At 42.5% G+C, this 14,901-nt stretch overlaps 1 pseudogene; it reads left to right on the top strand.

Moving 5' to 3' along the window:
* The first annotated feature begins 9,685 nt into the window (after positions 1–9,685).
* Positions 9,686–10,341, top strand: LOC129011318 (large ribosomal subunit protein uL18-like; annotated as a pseudogene).
* The last annotated feature ends 4,560 nt before the right edge of the window (positions 10,342–14,901 follow it).

The raw sequence follows: 14,901 nt of genomic DNA, 5'->3' as shown, positions 1-14,901 counted from the left end.
TAGGGGACAAAGATGGGTTAGAGATCTGTAGAAAGGGTATGTGAGTGTTTATGTGTGTGTGTTTGGTGGGAGCTGCAGTCTGAAATAACGGCACATGAATTTGGCTATTCAGGACAGTTGGGAATGTGGAAGGTGTGGGGGTTTTGTAATTCATTCCTTTGCACTGTCTGCATCCTGGAGGACAGGTCACTTCCTCCTGCTCATTGAGTCGTAGTTGGTTGTTTGCTACACATTGTCATTTCTCTTCTTCGGGGTTTATTTCATTGCTTGGTATCTATGTTTGTACTAATTGAAGTATCTGGCCATTAATTGAAAACAAGCAAACAAACAAACATGTAATGCCATAGATTCATATGGGAAAACTGAGGCTGACCGGAATTTGATGGAGCCAGTAGATGGTAGAACTCAGACTAAAACTAGTGGCTCCTGACTTCGTGTTTTGTGACCTTTTCTGTGTTCAAGGGTATATCTGCTCACCAGCATCTAAATGTAAACCAAACAGAACTGTCTATTATTATAACTTCCTCCTCTAGTCTTCAGGTTATATTGAACCAGTTTTTCTATAAGACAGACATAAAGCTGCAGGCACAGCCACTTTCCCTGAAATTAAAAGAATTAGTTGCTGTGAAATGCAAACAAAATTCAGAGCAGGTTGGACCAACCACGGACACTTGCCAAGCTTCTACTGTATGTAAGGTACTCTAATATGGTTCCAAATTTTCTGGGACAGTTCTTCGAGTTGTATAATTCTTCCACATTTTTACTCTTCTCTGGTATCTATTGAGCTGACTTTTTCCCATATGCTTATTGGTCTTTTATATTTATTTGTTTGTGAATTTGTATATCATTGCTTTTATTTCTTTTCCTATTGCAGGAGGTCTGAGTTACTGTTAGCTGAATAGTTGTTAATGCTTAGAAGAATTAGAGACTTTACTTGTGCCACTAAGTGGCTGAGCTGGCACCTGGCCTTGATTCTCTTTGATTTCAAAGCCGCTATGTTCACATCCACATTTTCAGGACGTTCCTAAAAAAAGGGACATTCACCCAGAAGGTTAAAAATTAAATGAATGCAGCATGTGCTTCTCTAACACACATTACTTCATCAGTGCATCTTAGAAACAATAATATCTACCCTAACAGGCCCTTGGATGTTGCTAAGTTTTTTTATCTTCAAAATTTCTTAATTTTATATATTTCTTTGAATGCAAAATTATTAGCTTTTGAAGATGTTCTGTAACCAATAAGGGTTTCCCACCAAAATGTGTTATTCTTGTGTTTACCTAAATTCCTTTGAGAGACTACTTGCTCCTAAAGAGGGATATGGGGAGAAAATATAACCTTCTGAAAAAAGAGATTTTAGTTAGGCTATAGCCTTGGTCATGGTGGCAGAGATCTGAAATGATAGTTGATTAAACAAAATAGAGATTTCTTTCTCTTTCATGTCATAGTTGGTGTATTAGTTTGTTCTCACATTGCTACAAAGAACTACCTGAAACTGGGTAATTTATAAAGAAAAGAGGTTTAATCAGCTTACAGTTCCACAGGCTGTACAGGAAGCATGGTTGGGAGGCCTCAGGAAACTTACAATCATGGCAGAAGGCAAAGAGGAAGGAGGCACGTTTTACATGGCTAGAGCAGGAGGAACAGAGAGAGGAGGAGAGGTGTTACATACTTTTAAACAACCACATCTCAGGAGAACTCATTCACCATCATGAGAATAGCAAGGGGAATGTCTGCTCCCATGATCCAATAACCTTCCACCAGACCCCTACTCCAACATTGGGGATTACAGTTCAACATGAAATTTGGTCAGGGACACAAATTGAAACCATATTAATTGGTGTGTAAGCAGCCCAGGATTTGTAGGATGGCTTCATGGCATTGGTAATGAGGACCCAAATTTAAACCATGTAATTCCACGCCAACCCCTCCCAAATATCATGTCCTTCTCACACTACAAAATACAATAATCTCTTCTCAACAGTCCCCTAAGTTTTAACTCATTTCAGCATTAACTCAAAAGTCCACAGTCCAAAGTCTCATCTGAGACATGAGTCTATAAAATAAAAAAACAAGTTAGTTACTTCCAAGATACAATAGGGGTACAGGCATTGGGTAAACACTCCCATTCCAAAAGGGAGAAATCAGCCAAAACAAAGAGGCTACAGGCCCCGTGCAAGTTCAAAACCCAGCAGGGCAGCCATTGAATCTTAAAGCTCCAAAATAATCTCCTTTGACTCCATGTCTCACATCCAGGCTACACTGATGCAAGGGCTGGGCTCTCAAGGCCTTGGGAAGCTCCACCCTTGTGGTTCTGCAGGATACAGTCCCCTCAACTGCTTTCACTGGTTGGCTGGCATTGAGTGCCTGTGGCTTTCCCAGAAGCACAGTGCAAGCTGTCAGTGGATCTACAATTCCGGGGTCCAGAAGACAGTGACCCTCTTCTCACAGCTCCACTAGGCAGTGCCCCAGTGGGGATTCTGTGTGGGGGCCTCCAAGCCTGCATTTCCCCTCCACTTTGCCTTGGTAGAAGTTCTCCATGAGGACTCCACCCCTTCAGCAATCTTCCTGGACATTCAAGGATTTCCATACATCCTCTGAAATCTAGGCAGAGGCTTCAACTCTCACACTCTGTGTACTTGCAGGCTTAACACCACATGGAAGCTGCCAAGGCTTATGGCTGGCACCCTCTGCCTGAGCTGTACCTTGGCCCTTTTAGCCATGGCTGGAGCTGGGGCAGCCAGGATTCAGGGCACCATGTCCCCAGGCTGCACAGAGTAGCCGGACCTTGGTCCTGGCCCACAAAACCATTCTTGCCTTGTGGGCCTCCAGGCCTGTGATGGGAGGGGCTGCTGCAAAGACCTCCGAAATGCCTTTGAGGCATTTTCCCTATTATCTTGGCTATCAACATTTGGCTCCTTTTTACATATGCAAATTTCTGCAGCTGGCTTGAATTCCTCCCCAGAAAATGAGTTTTTCTTTTCTACCACATAGCTGGGCTACAAATTTTCCAAACTTTTACACTCTGCTTCCAGTTTCAGATCATCTATTTGCTCATGCATAACAAAAGTGACTTTGGCTCTGGTTCTCAATAAATGCCTCATCTCCATCTGAGACCTCCTCAGCCTGGATTTCATTGTCCATAGCACTGTCAGTATTTTGGGCACAACAATTTAACAAGTCTCTAGGAAGTTCCAAACTTTCCCTCATCTTCCTGTCTTCTTCTGAGCCCTCTAAACTGTTCTAATCTCTGCTTGTTAAACCAAGTTCCAATGTTGCTTCCACATTTGCAGATATCTTATAGCAATGCCCCACTCCTAAGTACCAATTTTCTATGTTAGTCTGTTCTTGCTTTGCTATAAAGAACCAGCTGAAACTGGGTTATTTATAAAGCAAAGAGGTTTAATTGGCTCACAGTTCCACAGACTGTACAGGAAGCATGGCTGGTGAGGCCTCAGGAAACTTACAATTATGGCGGAAGGCAAAGAGGAAAGAGGCTTATCTTAGATGGCGAGAGAAGGAGGAAGAGAGAGAGAGCAGGGAGGTGCCACACACTTTTCAACAACTAGACCTCATGAGAACTCACTCACCAATATGAGAACAGCAAGGGGATAGTGTGCCCCTATGATCCAATCACCTCCCAACTGACCCCTCCTCCAACATTGGGGATTACCATTTGATGTGGGATTTGGGTGGGGACACAAATTCAAACCATATTAGTTAGTGTGTAAGCAGCCCAGGATTGGTAGGATGGCTTCATGGCATTGATGATGGGGACCCATTCTGCATTATTGTTTCCTCTCTGTAGGGAGTTGCCTTTATCTACATAGTCCGAAATAACTCATCATTTTTGCCTAAGATGCCAGTGGGCAGGGGAAGAAAGCCCTTTCCTTTTAATGGGGCAACTTAGAAGAAGCTCACCACTTCCAACTACTTCCCACTTGTCAGAACTTTGCTGCATGACAACACCATGTTGAAGGAGGCTGGGAAATGTAGCTTTTATTTGGAGAAACTATTTGTTCAGCTGAAATTGAGAGAGAAGGGACGACAGTTACTAGGGGATAGCTAGCAATCTCTGGCACACAAGATTTTACCAGACAGTGAGAAGCTGCACCTCCGATTTATGCAACTGACAATCTAAACTAGGTTTAAATCTTGGCTTTGCTTCTTGCGAACTGGGCTTTCCTTTGGCACATTTTCTTGTCTATGAAAAAGAGACCATAAATTGGGAGTAATGCTTATAAGGTGTCTGTTGGAGCATCTGGTACATGGTAGGTGGTCAACAATGAAGTGTCCCTTTTTTCTGCTCCTTTCTAGAAAATATGAAACTCTGGAGAGTCTATCAGGAAGGCTGTGTTGTATAGCCACTGAGGGCTTAGAGCCCAGATTTGCTCATGGGAATTTCATCTTCTGGCTGGACATACACACTGAGAGGCAGCAGCTGGATAGCTTAAGATAAATGATTTTGAAAGATTCTCTGAGCATACAGAACTCACAGAGATTAAAGGTAAAAGCCACAAAGCAGCAGGATGTACAATACAACCAAAGCCTGGCAATCAAGTTAGACACATGTGTTATCTTCCATCATACCTGGGTGGAATCAGAAACTGCTAGAGTTGATTAGCTGAGGCCCAATCAGGCATTTATGCTGACAGAAAAGAGACGCCTACCCAGAAGATTAAAAATAAATAAATGGAGTCCTGAGACTTTTTAAATCATGAAAATGGAATTAAAGGCTATTTGTCACTTTCCTGTCATTTTGTATCACAAAGAGACTTGCAGTCTCTGTGAGCAAGGGTATTTCTTCCTCCCGTGCACCCAGCACTCCCTGCGCCACCATCAGGGGCCCTGTGCCATTGCTGGAAGGTAAGGTCCAGGTTTTCAATGGCTAACTCCTTAGGCTCTATTTTTGGGAGGGATTTGGGGAATCCTTAAGTCATGGGCTCTGTACCTATTGTTGTTAGACAATTATCTAAATAGGGCTTTTCAGCTTTAGAAGGTGCTTGTTTGTGTTTTCTTCTAGAAATCCCCCCTTCTTCTGACTTGCCCAAGACATACAATGCCAGGGTCACTCTCCCTTCCTCTTCCCCTCCCAGATAGGTTTATATAAAAGCATGTGTATGTGTAAGAGAGAGAGAGTGTTTGAGTGTGTGTGTGTTGTGTATGTGTTTGTGCTTCCTTTGGAGTTCAAATGCAGCAAACTACTGATAGGTTTCCTGGACAGAATTACTTGATATTTGAGCTTTTTAATCTTAGTCCTTGACAAATATTGGGCCATCAGATGTTTCATATTTGTTGGTTTTTGTTTTTTTTTTTTTTTTTTTTTTTGAGATGGAGTCTCACTCTGTCACCCAGGCTGGAGTGCAGTGGCACGATCTCGGCTCACTGCAACCTCTGCCTCCCAGATTCAAGTGATTCTCCTGCCTCAGCCTCCTGAGTAGCTGGGATTATAGGTGCGTACCACCACACATAGCTAATTTTTATATTTTTAGTAGAGACAGGGTTTCACTGTGTTGGCCAGGCTGGTCTTGAACTCCTGACCTCAGGCAATGTGCTCGCCTTGGCCTCCCAAAGTGCTTGGATTACAGGCGTGGACCACTGTGCCAGCCTAGATGTTTCATATTTGAATATGGAATTGAGACTTGCCCTGGAAATCATGTTTATTCTACAGAAAGCTTAAAGTCATCCCTGATTTTTTAGAACAACCTTTAGATTGTAAATTTGTTGGTATGCTATTTCAAAGTCAAAAATGTACTGGAAAGAACAGTGTTTTATTCAAATTCCAGGTCCTCTACTTCCTGGCTTTTTGAACTTGGAAAAAATTACGTGACTTCTCTATGTTGCAGTTCCTTATTTGAACCTTACCACCAGAAAGTAAGTTCATTAAAGCAGATTAATTTTTCCCTTTGGATAACTGATGTTATGTAAGTTAGAGCAGTACTTAGTCCATAGTAGGTATTCAATAAATAACTATCAAATAAATCAATTAAATGGGAACAATAATTCTGTCTCATGGGATGACTACGAAGATTAAGTAAGACAATATATGCAAAACATCTGGCCCTGAGCCTGGCTCTTGGTACTTGTTTAATGGTGGCTGTCATTATTATTTGGGAGTCTCTACATTTGCATAGTGCTATGCCGATTAAAAATATACCTTAAATATAGTTTTATATCTCATTTTCCAGAAAATATGATTACTTATTATCATTGGGAAGAGATCAGCAGAATCTCCCCTCATTTTCTATCTGTAACCACTGTATGTGGAAACATTCCATCAGCATCCCACCAAAATTGCTCTTGTCAAGGTGATCGGTACTCCCATGTTGCTAAGCCAATGGCATATTCTCAGTGGGTCCTCATCTCACATGACCTATCTACACCATCAACACTGCTGGTCATCCCTCTGGAGAAGCTTTCTTCACCTGGGGTCTGCATCTTCTTACATTGTCTCTTACATCCTTGGTTGCTTCCTCTTGTTCTCCTTTACTTGCTCCGGCTCTTCTTCCCAAACTCTTAAGTTGACTGCCCAGGTCCTAGTCCTTGGGTTTATATCTGTGTCTTCTTCCTGCATTAGTCAGGGTCCCAATAGGAAATACCTGGGTAATTTGAGGAGAGTATGATAATGGGACATTTTATAAATGTGAGTACAATTTAGACACACTAACAATAGATAATGCAGTATCTGGAGCTAGAAACAGTGGAGAGCCTGAAGGGGCTAGAAGAGGAGTGGCTACTGAAACTGAAAAAGGGTAACAGAAAGTGTGAGCTGGCTGGTGGGAGCTATAGCCTTTGATACAGGGACAGAGTCAGCATAAGGCAGCTCAGCCAGGAGGGTCTGGGTCTTTGATCTCTTGCTCATGCTCCCATTGGCTGAACCCGAATAGAAGGCAGAAATTTCACTGACAAAGTCCAAATGAGCCAGGATAGAGAAGGATAGGAGGATGGAACATGGCAATAGGGAAGCAAAGGGAGGATAGTCAGCACACCCTGTAGTGATCTTACTCAGTTCCAAGGCTTTCAGTGCCATCATATGCTAAAGACTGTGGACTCATCTCTCTGCCTATGGACATCTCAACTTGGATCCCTAATGGATATCTCCAAGTCAGCATGTGTAAAGCCAAACTCTTACCTGGACCCTCTTCAAACCTGCAACACCCACATCTTTCCTCATCTCAGTCCGTGTCAAATCCATTCTTTCAATTGCTCAGGCTAATGTCATCCTCAATCCATCTTTTTCCCTCACGTCCCGTAGCATGAAATTTTGCTTCACTGTCTCCACTTTCAATGTACATCTAGGTTCTAAATAATTTCTTGGTTTTCAAAAATTGTTATTCAGGTTTTTATTTATTTACATGTTTTTAGAGACAGGGTCTCGCATTGTCACTCAGGCTGGAGCACAGTGGTGCAATCATAGCTTATTACAGCCTTGAACTCCTGGGTTCAAGGAATCCTCCTACTTTGGCCTCCTGAATAGCTAGGACTATAGGCGTGTGCCACCACTCCTGGCTAATTTTTAAAGTTTTTGTAGAGATGGGGGATCTCACTATATTGCCTAGGCTGGTCTTGAACTTCTGGCTTCCAGTGATCCTCCCGCATCAACTTCCCAAAGTGCTGTGGTTGCAGGCATGAGCCACCGTGCCTGGCTGTTATTTATGTTTTTAATGGAGCATTATTCAGTAAATAGACTTTCAACATGCCTACTTGTGCAGAGCATTAGGCTACGGGCTGATGAGGCAATGGTGAACAAGCCACACAAGGGCTCTCCCTTAATGGAGTTTACAGTCCAGTGGGGAAGCACGTCATGATCACATGTCTAAGATACTTTCTAGCCACACTTCATATCAGTAGACATGACTTCAATTTTGAAGTTTTGGAATGTAATCCATTGAGTTGAGCTCTAGCCGTATGCTGCCTGTGTGGTGATTTGGTGGATAAGTATATTACACAGGGCAGTTTAGAGAAAGGCCAGCATCATTATTGGCTTACAACTCTTTGCCCCTGTTTTTCTTTCAACGCTTTTCTGCCCTCAACACTTTGTAGACATCCTATATCCCATGACTCATCTCTCCTGCCATTTTCTTGTTGCTGTTCTGAATTCCTTCATTTTCCTGTTCTTATCACTCTATTCCACTAAAAACTTGTGGTGTTTCATTTTAGTTTTACTCTCACTGCTTAGTAGTCATCCTTCTATGTGTCCCCAGTGGGACTTTGTATGGCAGACACATCTGACAGCAATAACTCAAGCACACCCTGAGAATAATCCTATGGTCTAAGAAGAATGTGTGTTCAGAGTTTGGAGCTAAGGAACCCAGCAGGGGCTAGCCTGGAGATTCACTCCTTATCTATGAAGGACATCCGAACCCCTGGCCCATTCCTTGGAATGCAGGTCATACAGGGGATTGAGGCCCTTTATTTTGGGTTAAAGGGAGGCTGCTAGGTGTGGGTTGGTAGGTGGAGTTTGCTAAGTGAAAATACTGTAGAGACTGCATGCTTTTTACAAACAGTAGTGGTTTTTCTGTCCACTCGCTGCTCCTGGACTGCCATGTATGTAAGTCCTCAAAACACCCTGGGTCTCCTTTGTTGGCCCTGGGTCTCTTCTTTGACCTCTGGGACATCGTGCCATCCCTGCTGGAGTCAGTAGGGGTCTGGCACAACAGACCTCAACTTCTGACTATGATGGAATATCGTGTAACAGACTAATGCGTCTTCTGAGAGAAACTAGAAAAGCTGGAGGAAGTAAAATATAAAATTAAAGGCGTACGTGAATGATGGAGGCTGCCTATATTTGAAGGGTAAGATCATAGGGGGCAGAAATGTTCTTCGAGGTTAGACCAGGTTCTGCATGCTGCTTACCTTGGGGGACATTTGCTGGCCCTTGAGCAGGGGTGAAGCCAGCTGAGGTTTCCTCAACCTCAAGGGGTTTGGGAGATAGAAATTGGAGTTTGGGTTCAGTAAGGACTTAAAGCCAGGACTTGAGGGGTGAAGATTTCAGACAGAAAGGATGTGTGAAGGAGTAGCCTTGCTTAATATCAGTTTTCCCTCAATATATGTTACTTAAGCTGTTCATGGAGGAGAGCCACAAAGCGAAGTGCAAAGCAGCTGCAGTGGAGCAGCGTTTCTGGTAGACTCAGGGTGCTAGGGACGGAAAATATTAAAGTGTGGGATCTACCCAAGAGGAGAGGCCCTGGGAAGCACTCCAGGCATTAAGTCAGAACTTCTGCAGCGCTGTGCTTCAGGAGAAGGTATGAACCAGGAATGGATCAAGGTATTCAAATATCTCATTGAGCCTCGGCTTGCTCACAGCCTGATTGCATTTAGGTGATCTCCTTCTTTGCCAGCTTCCAGAGAACAGAGCGAATCCTCTTTTGAACCGGTAATGAATAAAGATATTCAAAAGGGAGAGAGATATCATCCAGAACCTCTGTAACTTTTCAAAGATGATGTCCAGCATCCAACAAAAATTACCAGGGATACTAATAAACAAGACCAAGGGAAAAAATAAAATAGAGAAACTAAAAACACTCACAGATTTCTCTAATGTTGGAGTTATCAGACATAGACTTCAAATTAAGTGACTGATATTCAAAGAAGCATATGACAAGATGGAGAATGTCAAAAGTATATGACACGATGGAGAATTTGAGTACATTCAAGTTCTAGTAGTCAGTGCTGAGCTGTGGACATGGGTCTGTTCCACAGGGTGGGGTTTGTTAAAGTTGTCAAGTATAAGACCTACTTTAAGAGATACCAAGTGACATTTAGAAGATAGTGAGAGGGTAAAACTGATTACTATGCTTGGAAACACTTAGTGGTACAGGATAAAAATAAGTCTAACACACACAAATACAGAATGATTGTTTGTGTGATAAATAGAGATACCATTTGTCAGATGGCTTATGCCCATATAGAAGGGGACATGATAGTCTGTGCAGCTTATGCACACGAAATTCCAAAATACAGTGTAAAGGTTGGCCTGACAAATGATGCTGCAGCATGTTGTACTGGCCTGCTGCTGGCATGCAGGCTTCTCAGTAGGTTTGGCATGGACAAGATCTATAAAGGCCAAGTGGAGGTGACCAGAGATGAATACAATGTGGGAAGCACTGATGGTCAGCCAGGTGCCTTTACCTGCTATTTGGATGCAGACCTTGCCAGAACCACCACTGACAATAAAGTTTTTGGGGCTCTGAGAGCACTGTGGATGGAGGCTTGTCTATCCCTCACAGTGCCTAATGATTCCCTGGTTATGATTCTGAAATCAAGGAGCTTAATGCTGAAATGCATCAGAAGCACATCATGGGTCAGAATGTTGCAGATTTTGCAACGTCCATGACCTAATGGAAGGTGTTTCCAAGGCAAGAAACTTTATTGTAGTTTCCATGGAAAGGAATGGATGAGGCAAAGTAAGCAAGCTTAGGATCGACTAGTTAGAATAATTTCAGCAGGCCCTGGGATGTAGGGACTTTCCTGAATTGTCTGGCACCTGGTCCTGGGATGATTAGGCAAGGGAATATTGGCCTCGAGTGTAAGAGCCTGATAGAAGAGGTGGGAGAGGAGTGGGCTCTGGATTGGTTGGTTTGTGTATGAAAGGGCACTCATAGTACCATCTCTGGAAATTGACTAGCCCTAGGAAGCCAGTTTCTCCAGGGTGGGTAAGGCCCTCATAGGTAAAAACATTAGCTAAAAAGACATGCTTAATATAAGCAATAGCTGAGGCTCATACATCCATGCATTTCTGCTTCTATCACTTGAGCAGCATACTTAGTAGGATTTAGTTGTGTTTGGACCAAAACCTGTTAATGACAGTTAAATTTAACAATAAAATTATGATTTAGGGAAATGTTATATGAATTAGTGAAGTTGTTATTTCTTTGAAAACTAAATAGGAAAGTCTTGATGAGAAAAACCACTTTTAAGTATATGTGGGTTAGGTGCAACTGGAAAAAAAAAAAAAGAAAAAAGTCTGAAGATTCCACAGCAGTGTGGAACTCTCTTATTAATTCTACTTACAGATATCTCTTGAGTTCTCCTTTTTGGACATTGCGACAACTGGCAGTTTTTTTTTTTTTTTTTTCTTGTTTCCAATCTTTGTAAGTTTTCTTTCTTTTTCTTACTATGCTAGCAGGATCTCCAATACAATGTTGGCTAGAGGTGCTGGTCACAGGTTTCCTTGCCCTGTTTCTTATTTCAGAGAGAATACTTTCAGTGATTGCCATTAGAAATAGCATTTGCTGTAGGATTTTAATAGATAATTTAAAAAATCAAGTTAAGGAATTTCCTTTCTATTTCTAGTTTGCTAAGAGTTTTTAATCATTTATAGGTGTTCCCACTTATTTTATACCTGCCACTTTGAGGGATGCTCTTCTCGTACCACTGAGAAATTGTCTACTTTCTAGCGCCTTATAGTCAAATTCACAATTCCTCATTTGTTTTCAATGAGGGAGGCTTGCTTCCTGGCTCATCTTTTGTGTACCATAAAGTATGTCAATATGCAGAAGCAAATCAAATTTATTTATTTATTTATTTTTGAGATGGAGTTTTGCTCTTGTTGCCCAAGCTGGAGTGCAACGGTGCAATCACGGCTCACTGCAACTTCCGCCTCCCAGGTTCATTGACTCTCCTGCCTCAGCCTCCCGAGTAGCTGGGATTACAGGCGCGCGCCATCATATGCAGCTAATTATTTGTATTTTTAGTAGAAATGGGGTTTCGCCATGTTTGCCAAGTCTCAAACTCCTGACCTCAGGTAATCTGCCTGCCTCGGCCTCCCAAAATGCTGGGATTACAGGCGTGAGCCACCATTCCCATCCCACAAATAAAATTTCTAAACATTGGCATTGTGTCACCCCACACTGTGTGACCCTTAATGTCAATACTATCTGATATGGTTTGGCTGTGTCCCCACCCAAATCTCAACTTGAATTGTATCTCACATAAGTCCCATGTGTTGTGGGAGGGACCCAGGGGGAGGTAATTGAATCATGGGAGCCAGTCTTTCCCATGCTATTCTCACGACAGTGAGTAAGTCTCACAAGATCTGATGGGTTTATCAGGGGTTTCTGCTTTTGCTCCTTCTCTCATTCTCTCTTGCTGCTGCCATGTAAGAAGTATCTTTCACCCTCCATGATTGTGAGACTTTCCCTAGCCGTGTGGAACTGTAAGTCCAATTAAACCTCTTTTTGTTCCCAGTTTCAGTATGTCTTTATCAGCAGCGTCAAACTGAACTAATACACTGCCTTACATATGAGTTGCCAGAAACGAGGCACTTCATGCTGTATAAAATGCATAAAAATGCAAAATATACATTGCATATTCGGAGTCAACTGACTTATGGAGCTTTATGGCGAGTGAGACTCCATGTCCTTAGGATCTATTTCTCTTTTATTGTATGTGAGAATTTTACTTGCATCACCAATTTCAATAACCCTGAGATCTCAGCACAACAGTGGAATAACAATGACAGTGGCAACAGCCCAAAGAGAGAGATTGTTTTTTGAAAGTCAACGAAAATTTAACTCTAATCTATATATTTTCTATAATCTATATTTTCCTAAAAGGGAAAAGCCCGTCTCTCCCCATGGCTGGGGGAAGCATAAGAGCTCAGTGACTCAAGGAAAGGTTTCAGATTTCTCTCGATCAGCTTCTTTATTTTCTTGTCATTCTATCCCCCACACCGTTCCCTAGTCCTCATCCTGACATCTGTTTTTTTAATCACTGTCATTGAAAACAAGTGTGGTGCTGTCTGAAATCCACAAAAAGCAACCTCCGGGGAAGAAAATATAAATCATAGGTGTGTAAATCATCAGCCCTGAGAGTTGGCATACTGTTGACTTGCCTAAGGGTCTGCATTTTCATTTAGTGGGGAAAATCAGCTTTGATGCACATGATTGGTGGTGGTGGTGGGGAACATATGAAACACAATGACTCAGAACTGGCAAAAGTCTGCGTGTGGGGAGAGGGAGATTGGTGGATTCATTCTGGCATCTAATCAGTCCCTGAGAACTGTGAGGAAATTGAAAGGGGCCAGCTTATCAGCATGTTGACATGAAATGAAAGCCCCTTAAATGCTTCCCAATCCCTGTGCAGAAGAAGCGGAGAAGGAAAACCACTGTCATTGGAAAAAATTATTTGGCAGAACATTCTCTTTAACGAACAGATTCATTCATTTTCTGGGAAACATACTAGCGTTTTGTCTCTATCACACTAAAAGAACTGGCTGGTGCAATCAATTCCACAGAACACCCATCAATTCAGTTAAACAACCAGTGGGGTGGAAAACCTCCAGAAATCAATAGTAGTTGTTTCACTGAATTGATGGGTTACTGCGAGTCGTTCAGATCCATCGGTTGACTTGTGCGTTCAGTTGCTGCCTTGTCTGTGGTGTTGTGTGGGACCTTCAGGCCAGAGACAGACCCTGCTGGAAGGCCTACAAAGTGCAAGGTGACAGACAGAGAGGTATAGGCTCCCCATGGCCAGTGGGTGTCACTTCTGCTGGGAAGATCCTTGCTGCAAGGTGCAGCCATCATAGCTACTGGCAGATGACCTCTAGTGAGTGTGATGGTGAATAGTTTTAACAAGCCACCACTGGCTGAGTGCCTTTGATGAGGGAGGTGCTTTTAAAATATTATTACTTACGTTTTAACAAACCAGCAAAGTAGAAATTATCCCTCCCTGCTCTTTTCTTGCTTGAGGATTGAAGCGAAGCAGAGAAGCAGGGAGAGGCATAGCCAGGAACCTGCCTCTGTTCATTGTCAAAGCCAGAGTTCTGTTTAGGATGTCATCCACCCGTCATCCATGCATAGCATAGTGGCTGAGAACTGTAGGTTCTGGAATCTGACAAAGATGGTTCAAATCCTGGCATCTCTACTTATTGTGGGATGTTTGGCAATTTACTTAACTGGTTTCAGTTTCAATTTTCCCATCTGCAAAATGGGAATAATATCTAGTCATTGAAGGAATGAATAAAAGAATGTACACAAAGTCCACTATGTAAGGCCTGGGAATAATGTGGCAAAGCCTGGTTTTTTGTTGTTGTTTGTTTGTTTTTTAAAAACGTTATTTTTGGTACTGTCACTAAGGATGGTGACTTGAGCTTGTCCTAAACTCACTTTAAGGCTGCACGCCTTCCTCTTTCCTCTTTCCTTGCTCTTGCCACTTACAAATCTTCTGAGAGATTTTAAATCTTTTGTGAGAGCCAACACAGGTGTCAATATTTAATTGTCACGTTCTGAATTTTAGTGAATATTTATTATTTCACAATACACGAGGCTTCTATTGACCCTGCTTTATTTATCTAACATTAAAAAAACACCAGTTGGTTGCCTCTTCATGCTGGCATGCTCTGCTCCGGTACAAGCCTGTGTAGGGGTGCAGTAAGGAACAAAGGGGGTTTCAACAAAGGCTCGCTGGCCACAAATAGCTCACTCACCTGCATGGCAGAAGAAGGCAAGAAGTGCCTACAAAAACACTGGCAGTACAAATTCAGCCATGTCTACAAAGTTCACGAACAGGCAAAATGAACCTAAGGCAATAGAAGTCAGTCCATTGACCAACTCTTTGGTGTGGGAATTTTATTTTATTTTATTTTATTTTATTTTATTTTATTTTATTTTATTTTATCTTTTGAGATGGAGTCTCGCTCTGTCTCCCAGGCTGGAGTGCAGTGGCACAATCTCAGCTCACTGCAACCTCCACCTCCCGGGTTCAGGTGATTCTTCTGCCTCAGCTGCCAGAGTAGCTGTGACTACAGGCCCACACCACTGCGCTCAGCTAATTTTTGTATTTTTAGTAGGGATGGGGTTTCACCATGTTGACCAGGCTGGTCTTGAACTCCTGACCTCAAGTGATCCGTCTGCCTCGGCCTCCCAAAGTGCTGCGATTACAGGCGAGATCCACTGCGAC

The sequence above is a fragment of the Pongo pygmaeus genome, chromosome 14 (genome assembly GCF_028885625.2).
Source record: "Pongo pygmaeus isolate AG05252 chromosome 14, NHGRI_mPonPyg2-v2.0_pri, whole genome shotgun sequence".
Classification (NCBI taxonomy): domain Eukaryota; kingdom Metazoa; phylum Chordata; class Mammalia; order Primates; family Hominidae; genus Pongo; species Pongo pygmaeus.
This window is presented reverse-complemented; position numbering and strand designations above follow the sequence as displayed.